Below are 9,680 nucleotides of genomic sequence, written 5' to 3'. Positions count from 1 at the left end.
GTTTATTAGTATTATGATCCAACATTTTTTAGTATTCTCTGAAAGGAAACACTAGATTATTAGGGCAAGGTTACCAAAAATGGTTTATATGAAATTGTACAAGCACTGTTGTAAACTAATGGATACTAGAAATTAATGAAGTCATATCAAATTGATGATAGCTTTGTAAGGTGAGGTAGTAGAATTACAGGAGAATATTTAGTCTGCTTTATATATTTTGATTATCTTTAAATTTCTTAATGCATGTGTTTTATAAACCAATACTAAAAAGAAATCAGCATCCTGGAGAGACTAAGGTGTCTTTTAACAGAAGAAAGCAAAATAGGATATGTCTAGGCTCTGTCTTAGGATTTCTATGCTGTGGTGAAACACCATGACCAAAAGCAAGTTGGAGAGGAAAGGGTTTATTTGACTTATACTTCCACTAGAGGATAGGAACTCAGACAGGCAGGGACCTGGAGGCAGGAGCTGTTTCAGAGGCCGTGGAGGGGTGCTGCTCATCATGGCTTATTCAGCTTTTTTATGGAAAACCAGTACCACCAGCCCAGGGAAGGCTGGGGTCTCTCCTATCGATCACTAATTAAGAAATGTACCCTACAGCCAGATCTTAATATAGGCATTGAGTTTTCCTCCTTTCAGATAACTCTAGCGTGTGCCAAGTTGACATAAAACTAGCCAGCACAGTCCCTAATGACATTTGTACAAGAAGGTGGGTGAGTCCCTACCATCTTGCCCAGTGAAGTTTCAGCTGGTGTTTTGAGCCCAGGCATCAACTGAAGTCACATTTTTAAAAGTGGGCCCTGCGCTGTCCTGTATTATGTGGCATGAGTTTTCACAAATTGTTGTGTTACATGTGATCATGAAACTTAAAAATGTTCAGAAAAGGGTGGCCCCAAGCTGGAAGGCAGAATAGGGGTGAGTGACTGACAGAATGCTGGCATACCAATACCTGTCATTGGACCACCCAGTCCCTGTTGTGTAAGCCAGTCTAGTAAATCCCCTCTGTGGTATGTGTTCACTGGCTTTCTTTAAGAGAATCTGCATGAAGACGAATGTTGTGCATTTCATTTGCTTAATCTGAGCTGTACTTGGTTGTGAGCCTAGCCTTGAACTTCTGAGCCATCTCTCCAGCCCCTGAGCTGTACTTGGAATGGGAACTGCCACCAAGGTTCACCTCTACATGGGAAAAAAGTTTATAGGAGAGCAAAGCAGGGGGAGGAAGGGGGAGGAACCTTACTGGAAGCTAGGGTCCTATGAAGAGTCTGTCTTGTTGAATGAATTCCCAATCATCGCAATCACATCACAGAGTATAAAAGGATAAAACGCCGAGTTTGGGACATGCTAAATGACCAGTATTATTTCACATAGAATTGTAGCCTAAAAAGAGCCTAAGTTGATTTAGGTTATCTATTTTTGGCATTACTATGTTGCATGCTTCTTTTTAGAGTAGGCAGAAACCAAACAAAAGTTAGCAGTGGTAACAGCAATGTGATGTGTAATAAAGCAAGAAGTGAGTCCCCTATCAGTGCCCCACCCTTGTCCTGTGGGGGTGCAGAAGAAGGTTCTGGCATTCTGACCAGCCTTCATGGAGCTTCATGGGGTTACCTCACCTGCTAAGCTTAATGAAAGGGGAGAGTCGGAGGAAGGACATTTGTAGAGGGTGAGAGACGTCACCTAGGGTCACTGAAACACAGAAGTGATTAGACTTCAGCGGACACATATGTGAGGCCAGATTAATGGGTGAGATGTCTCAGAAGGAGACAGTTGCATAATCATGTATATTCAACCAATCCGAGATTTTAAAAAATGGCATCTGTGTCAAGTATGTACAGGCTTTCTTTATGCCATCGTTCTCTAAATAATCATAAAAGTAGCATTCACAGGGCATTAGGCATGGTAAGTCATGTAGAGATAGATCACTCGAAGTACATGGAAAGGTGCCTACAGGTTCTATGCAAACATTGCCTGATTTTGCAGAAGGGGCGCAACCATCCTCCACCCACCTTGGTGAAGATGGAATTAGAGGCAGTCCCTTCATAGGATACAGGAGGCAGTGTAGAGCAGAGTCTCAGCCATGGAACAACCCAGGCCACTCACTCCTACCACAGGGATTCTATCACCAGCAGGATTCACTCTGGCCAAGCCCCTGGTGGCCAACATTCATTCCTTTTCTAGTTCTCCCACCCACAGCCTCCCCTGGGAGATTTTTCTCTCCAAACGACTCTCACAATTCCAAAGGTGTTCTGTTTTTCAAATATATTAGTGTTGCACTCTTCAACAATTGAGGGAAAATGTTCTATTTTGTGAATAAGGCCTTGTGGTTTAGTGCGGCGCGCGCGTGTGTGTGTGTGTGTGTGTGTGTGTGTGTGTGTGTGTGTGTGTGTGTGTGTGTGTGTTCCACTTTTGCTTCGCCATTCTAGAAATGCATTTAGAGATTTAAATGCCTTGCTTTTACAGCCAGTGTACTTAGGGTCTTTCTCTTCTCTCTGTTTTCATTGAAGTAATAAACAGTGTCCCTTTGTTCATGTGTTATTACAAACACCAATAACCTTGATCTTTGTATGATTTCCAAAAGACATACAGTATAATTGTAGCGTCAACATGCATAGCCTCACCCTTTTTCATGTGCAGTATACAATCAAACTGTGCCAGATCTTTCTTGAATTCACACTGATTTCATATCATGATTCCTTTGAAACATACTACATTCTGTAAATGAATAAAGACACAAAAAATCTCACTTCACCCAACAGGAAAATCTGGTGAGAAAACATACAACAATTTGAGGACATTTGAAGACAGTACAGAAGACAGGACAAGCTTATTCGGGGGTTTTCTTAAAATTTTAAAATCCATTTTGAGGTGATGCCATTGTTTGGTAACGTCACAGTGATCATGCCTGGTCTTTGAGGTGTTAAAAATAATACAGACTATTTGATCAGAATACTTTTATTTTGTATGTAAAAACTACTGTATTCTGGCCATGGTATCTGCACATGACCTACATGAAATTGGGTCCCGTGACAACATGTCACCAAGAATGGGCGAAGGTCTAAAAGGTCAAATGGGCTTGCGTACCATTTCTGACATTTAACCCTGGGGGGAGGAGAGACACTTTCTTCAGTGGTATAGCCACGGATTACCTGTGTTCCAGTAAACACCCTCAGCCTTGTTCATGAAGACAACCTTAATTAAACTCAGTAGGCTCATGAATAGTGTTTTGTCCCTGGCTTCTTCCCCTTAGAGAGTATTTTCAAGGTGTATCCCCTTTGAAGCATATATCATGGAGTACTCCCTTTTGCTTCTAGACACAGTTCCCTTGTGTGACTTGTGCCCCTCCACTCACGATTTTATACCTTAAAATAAACCACACAATAAACATTTTCTAGATGGCTTCTGATGTGTTTAGAGGAAAGACCCTACGCCATTTAGGGCTCCTAATTTGTTACGCAAGTCAAATACCTGTTAGCCATTGATAGACTTGAACCATTCTAACACTTCTGTGTTTAGTAAATGGCAGGCATTTTCCCCTCAATTTTTCAGAAATTAAGAAGCAAAGTTGTCAAATAAATAATACATTTTCTCTGGAATAGGCAAAGCTTGGGGTTACACAAAGGGCATACTGTGCCCAGATACCATTCATGAACTACAAATATGTGAGAAATGTACTTAGAAACCATCTCTTAACATTTTGTTGCAGCTGATGTCTTCAGAAGCAATGTGCAGATAGATGCATTTTGCCTTTCTAAATACATTAGTAATGATAATAATGGTAAAAACCAATGTTCATAAAACACTTGCTGTATGCCTGGCATTATTCCAAACGGTTTTACATATATTAGCACATAATACTTAAAACTAAAATCAGTTACATAATTTACATGCCCCAGAGCAAAATGAAAATTCAAGGCCTGCTGTTTACAAATCAGACAGAAGGTGCCATTAACACACTACAATATAAAGCTTCCTCCCTTTTTTTTCTGATTCTGTTTGTGTGTGTGTGTGTGTGCTACTTAACATTCTAAATAAAAATAAAAAAATAAACATTAGCATGAATCTTAATGTTTATCTTTACATCATGCAGTGTTCATTTAAATGCAAATATAAGCACTTAATTCATATGCAAACTCACCAAACTTACAATTTGTATTTCATAGCTCTCATGAGCCTGTGCATTTTGGGGCTTTGCAGAACAGTGAGAACTGCACCAGACTAACCCAGTTGCTGCTCTCCCCAGCACTCAGCTGCTCTCCCAGCCCACGCTGCCTTTCTAGATACGCTCTGTTCAGTTGACACAGAGGCGTTGGGTCACCGGTGGCCAGGAAAACTGAAAGGGAGGGGACAATGCAAGTTCAGTCTCTCTCTTAACTTCCGTGTTGTCACTTTCATCCCAAGTGGTTAGTTACTCTGGGATGTAATATTTGCTTTGTAAAAAATAATACGTTATATGTGCACATCTCTGTGTGGGTTTGTGTGAGTGCAGGTTCCAGAGGAGGCCAGAGGTGTCAGATCCCCCTGGGGCTGGAGATACAGTCAATTGTGAGCTACCAGGTGTCAGTATTCAGGGCCAAACTACGGTTCTTTGCAAGAGCTATATGAGCCCTTAACCACTGAGCTATCCTTCCACTCCCTGGGAAGCAATCTCAACTTTCTGTCTTCTCAAACACCCCGACAGACCTTTGATAAATGTTTTCAAATGTATGGATGCCTTCCATCCAACAGAATGCTAAACTCTCTCCTCCCTTGACTTTGTTCTTTCTGACTATGTTCTCAGGTCTGTTTGTGGAAATGCCAAACGCTGAGCAATTCTGTTCATTGCCAAGCATGAAATTACCTTTCAGTTTAGGCAATAGGCATTACACAAGTGTCCAGAAGCCCTTGGAAAGGCCTCAGAGAGGGAACTGGAGAGGTGCTGGCCCAAGGTGTGAACTTCCAACTGTAAGACGGAAGTCCTGGAGCAGTGGATGCTCTCACATCGTGGTTGCAGCTAGCTACTAATAATGTATCGTGCCCTTGAAGTCGACCAAGAGAACAGATCTCAGGAATTCTCACCGTACAAACACTGACAATAGAGCTGGAGAGAAGGCCCAGCGATTAAGAGCACGTGCTCCTATTCTGGAGGAACTGGGTTCAATTGCCTTCACCCACACAGCTGCTTTTGTAATTCTAGTTCCAGGGGATATGCCGCCCTCTACTGGCCTCCGTGGGTACTGCATGCACTTGGTACACAGACCCACATGCAGGGAAAATACCTATATATATAAAATAGACATTAAAAGAACGTTTATCCTCCGTGGTGGGAATAGTAATTACATTCATAATTTCCCAGTGCATACGCACTACGCCCCATACGTTTTTAATATACACATTTTATTTCTCAGTTTTCCCTCAGTAGCTGACCTTAGACTATTTCATGAAGTGTGATCAAGCAGCACATTTAGGCTCCTTTTCAATTCTGTAATATTTATGAATAAATCTGTTCTGCAAGATATACTGGGGATTGATTGTCTAATGGTTTTAATGTCTCAAATAGAAATATTGGTAAGAACTGCTTATTTGGGCTCAACTTAGTGAAAAATAGAACTCCAAATTCCTCTTTCTGGGATGAAGGAATGCCAGAAGACACTTTTTTTAAACTGATTTAAAAATCAGGATCTTCTGTTCCAAACATATGAGACCCCAGCGTTATACCTAACTGGTTATGCTCTGTAAGGAAGGAGAGAGACGCCACTTATGGGTTCCAAAGAGTAATAACTCACTACATAAGCTGGTCACTGATGGATCGGGCTTGCAGGACAGCCCTGAGGAGGGGCAGAAGAGGGTTTATAAGAATAAAATTGTTGCCAAGTTACAGTTACAGTTTTCGCCAATCACGACTTAGAGATTAGGGATTTCCATAAGTGTTCCATTATTATCAATCAGTATACATTGCAAGCCTTTCACTCCAACCAATCAGATTCATTTGTTTCTTCTGTGTTGGGAAAAGCCATAAAGTTTCTAAAGAGCTAAAGATGCATAACGACTATTTCTATGGCTTAGGGAGGAGGTCGATCAGCCATTGGAAAGTTCTCAGCTCCGCTAAAGCTTGGGAACGTGAACTTTATTTCATCCTTCAGGTAAAATGGAGCCTGAAGTCAAAACCGCAGGCCAAGATGCTCCCTTCTCCCAAACTATTCCTTAGCTCTGCTTGATTTTTCCTCGTGGATCGCTGTGTGTGTGTGTGTGTGTGTGTGTGTGTGTGTGAGAGAGAGAGAGAGAGAGAGAGAGAGAGAGAGAGAGAGAGACAGACAGACAGACACAGAGACACAGAGAGAGACAGAGACAGACAGACAGACAGACAGAGAGATGGAGAGACAGACAGGGAGAGAGACAGACAGACAGGGAGAGAGAGACATACAGACAGAGACAGAGAGACACACAGAGACAGAGAGACAGAGACAGACAGAGAGATGGAGAGACAGACAGACAGAAACAGAGAGACACACAGGGACAGAGACAAAGAGACAGAGACAGAGAGAGACACAGACAGACAGGGAGACAGGGAGAGAGACAGACAGACAAAGACAGAGAGGCACACAGGGACAGAGACAGAGAGAGACAGAGAGAGAGAGACAGACAGACAGACATACAGAGACAGAGAGACACAGAGAGAGACAGACAGACGGAGAGAGAGACACACAGGGACAGAGACAGAGAGACACAGAGAGAGATCAGCCTAGACTAACTTGCTACATAGTCAAAGATGACCCAGAACTTACTACCCTCCTGCCTCCACCTCTCAAGTACTAGACCAGGTGCCCTGTTCTACGAGTCCTTGGGACTGACTCGGGGTTTCGGCATCCTAGACTTCATATCTCACTTTTAATTCACAAATTTATTTTCTATTGTCTGTTTCCCTGATACATTAGTTTTTTTTCTTGCTGCTGTGATCAAATGTCTAACAAGAAGCAACCTAAGGGAGGGAGGATTTGTTTGCACCTACGTTTGGAGGGAGGGATCCAGTCCATCAGGGTAGGAAAGACTTGGAGGCAGGAGCAGAGGCCGCTGGTCACATTGCATCCACAGCCAAGAAGCCAGAGAGACAAGTATGGCCTCAGCTTCCCTTCTCCTCCATTCCATATTCAGTCTCTGACACCAGCCCACGGCACCGTGCCACCCACACTCAAAGTAGTGTTTCCCAATCACTTAACCTTTCTGGAAACACCTTGACGTTTCTAGAGCTATGTTCCAATGACCATTCTAAAGCCCATCCAGATTAATACCCATAATTACTTCCTGCATAGAAGCAGGGCTACTCCATTCCTCAATGTACTCTGTACACAGAATAGTGTTTGACACATAGTAGGGGCTTAATAGTCCTTGTTAGAGCACTAAAATCAGAAACTCCAATCATTGAGACATTGGGAGAATCACTTTCCAGTGTTCTGATTTAGGCTCTAAAAAGTTATAATGAAGGTAAATTATTGAACAAATCATTAAATGTTAAGCCGTAGGGAGTGATGAAAGTCATTTTAATACAGTTAGTTAAAATTTGATGAATTTCAAATGTAATCAACAGCAGCTAACTCAAGCTGAGTCTGAAGGTGAGGGTGGTTCCCAGCATCTTACCTGGCAGTTTCCCGGGAACCTTTGCCTGATTTTATTGGATCCACAGCACCCTCTGCTGCCCTTTGTGGTAATAGCTTATGGCTTGAAGCTCCCATCACGACAGAACATTGAGAGTACAATTTCTTTTTAAAAATTATTTTTATTTCATGTGCATTGGGGTTTTGCCTGCATGTATATATCTGTGTGTGTGTGTGAGTGTGTGTGTGTGACAGTTGTGAGCCTCCATGTGGGTCCTGGGAATTGAACCCAGGTCCTCTGGAAGAGCGGTACATACTCTTAACTTCTGAGCCATCTCTCCAGCCCCTGAGAGTGTGATTTCTATAGTGTCTATAGAAGAATTCAACTCAGAAGGGGAGAAATAGTACCAAATGAATTTACCTTGTATACTTGCTGACTTCTTTACTTGAATTAAGGGATTTCAAAAAGTGAAGAGAGCCTGGGTGTCAGGAGTAAAAATATCTTGACAGCTTGAACATGGAACTGTTCTCTGTACAGATTTGAATTGAAAGAGTGCCTGGACATAAATAATCTTGTCCTGTGCAGGTTAGCGGCTTCACCAGCTGATGACAGGAGGGGGATCCCAGCGTCTCCACTACTGTTGCGGGGTTCCGCCTGGGTCCTGTTGCCGCTTTAGCCCCCAAATGACACACAAGACACTATAGTAATTATGAAGCTGTCGGCCGTTTGCTATGGTTTCTAATCGGCTAGCTCTGACTTAATTATTAACCCATAATTACTAATATGTATTTTTATAAAGACTTATCTTTCCTCATGTGTCCTCTCCCCTGATCACACGGTGATGGCTCTCCTCGCTACATTTCCCAGAATCCTCCTAGACTCCTAGTCCCACCTATCTTGCTTCCCTATTGGCCAACAGTGCTTCATTTACATATACACAGAAGGACTTCCCCCATCATCTCCTCTTTTCTGTCTAAATAAAAAGAAGGGATTTAATTTTAACATAGTAAAATACTTAACATGGCAGTTATGAAGCAAGAACTATAAATATAATATTTAGCCTATTAACATTTAGCAAGATTTAAAGAAAACATCATCTCTCCTATCTGTGTGAGTCTCAAGTCTTATATGTAGCTTATCTTTTATCATAACTAAGGAAAACTATGACTATGACTTCATCCATAGGGCAGGGTGTTCCCTCTTAGCTGCCTTTCCCCAAGCCCCTGGATTGCTGCCATCATATTTAGGCTGGGGTTTCCCACTGTTATTTTTGTCTTTCATAATTGCCCCAAAACATCCATGGAGTTCACTCCTGCTCACTTCTATCTAGGGCCTGTTGTGGTTCTAGATGCCAGGAGAATAACATCTCCAGACCTTTGTCAAAGCAGCTCTTTTTATTTTAGGATCGAATTGGGATGTCTCTGGATACACTGTGATGCAGCTTTTGGGTGAGTGCCATGTTGAGGACTCATGAGCTAGATGGCCACAGTCTCTGGAGGTGGAGCTAAATTTTGAAAAATCATTTGTGGTAAATAGGTTTGGCCAATGATGTAACAGACACTATCTCTATTATTATGGTTACTATTGTGTAGAGGAATCATAGCTTGTAAAAAATAACCTTGATTTTTCAAATGTGACAAAGAAATAATTTTAAGCTCTATTGCTTTTTAATATTAGTTTTTGCTAGTTTATTTAATCCAGCTTTGATTATATTCTGCAAATGTAGATAGACTTTCTGTGAATCAGTCCATTCTTTTTTTTTATGCTTTGTGTCTAGCTTCCTGTCATGAAATGGAGTTAAAGACATAATTCCTCCTTCTCACTTAAAAAATATATTAGAGAAGCCAGTGCAGGTACGGACAGAGTTAGACATTTTGAATGTTTCCATTTTTTACTTTTTGACATGTTTAGTTTATCTGAAAAAAGTCTGGTTGCCTTGGATGGTGAAATGCTTGGCCCTCTGAGAATACAATTCCCTGCTCCCTTTACCAGGCAATGGTGGGGACTGACACCTTCCTAATTTAGGGGCGGCTGTTGACTATTGGGAAGCTTCCTCCTAGGGCAAGCACCAAGATCCAGAGTGACACTATTGGGCTTTGTAAGTGACAGAAACC

Source organism: Mesocricetus auratus, unplaced genomic scaffold, assembly GCF_017639785.1.
Source record: "Mesocricetus auratus isolate SY011 unplaced genomic scaffold, BCM_Maur_2.0 Super-Scaffold_100009, whole genome shotgun sequence".
Classification (NCBI taxonomy): domain Eukaryota; kingdom Metazoa; phylum Chordata; class Mammalia; order Rodentia; family Cricetidae; genus Mesocricetus; species Mesocricetus auratus.
Note: the sequence above shows the minus strand (reverse complement) of the source record.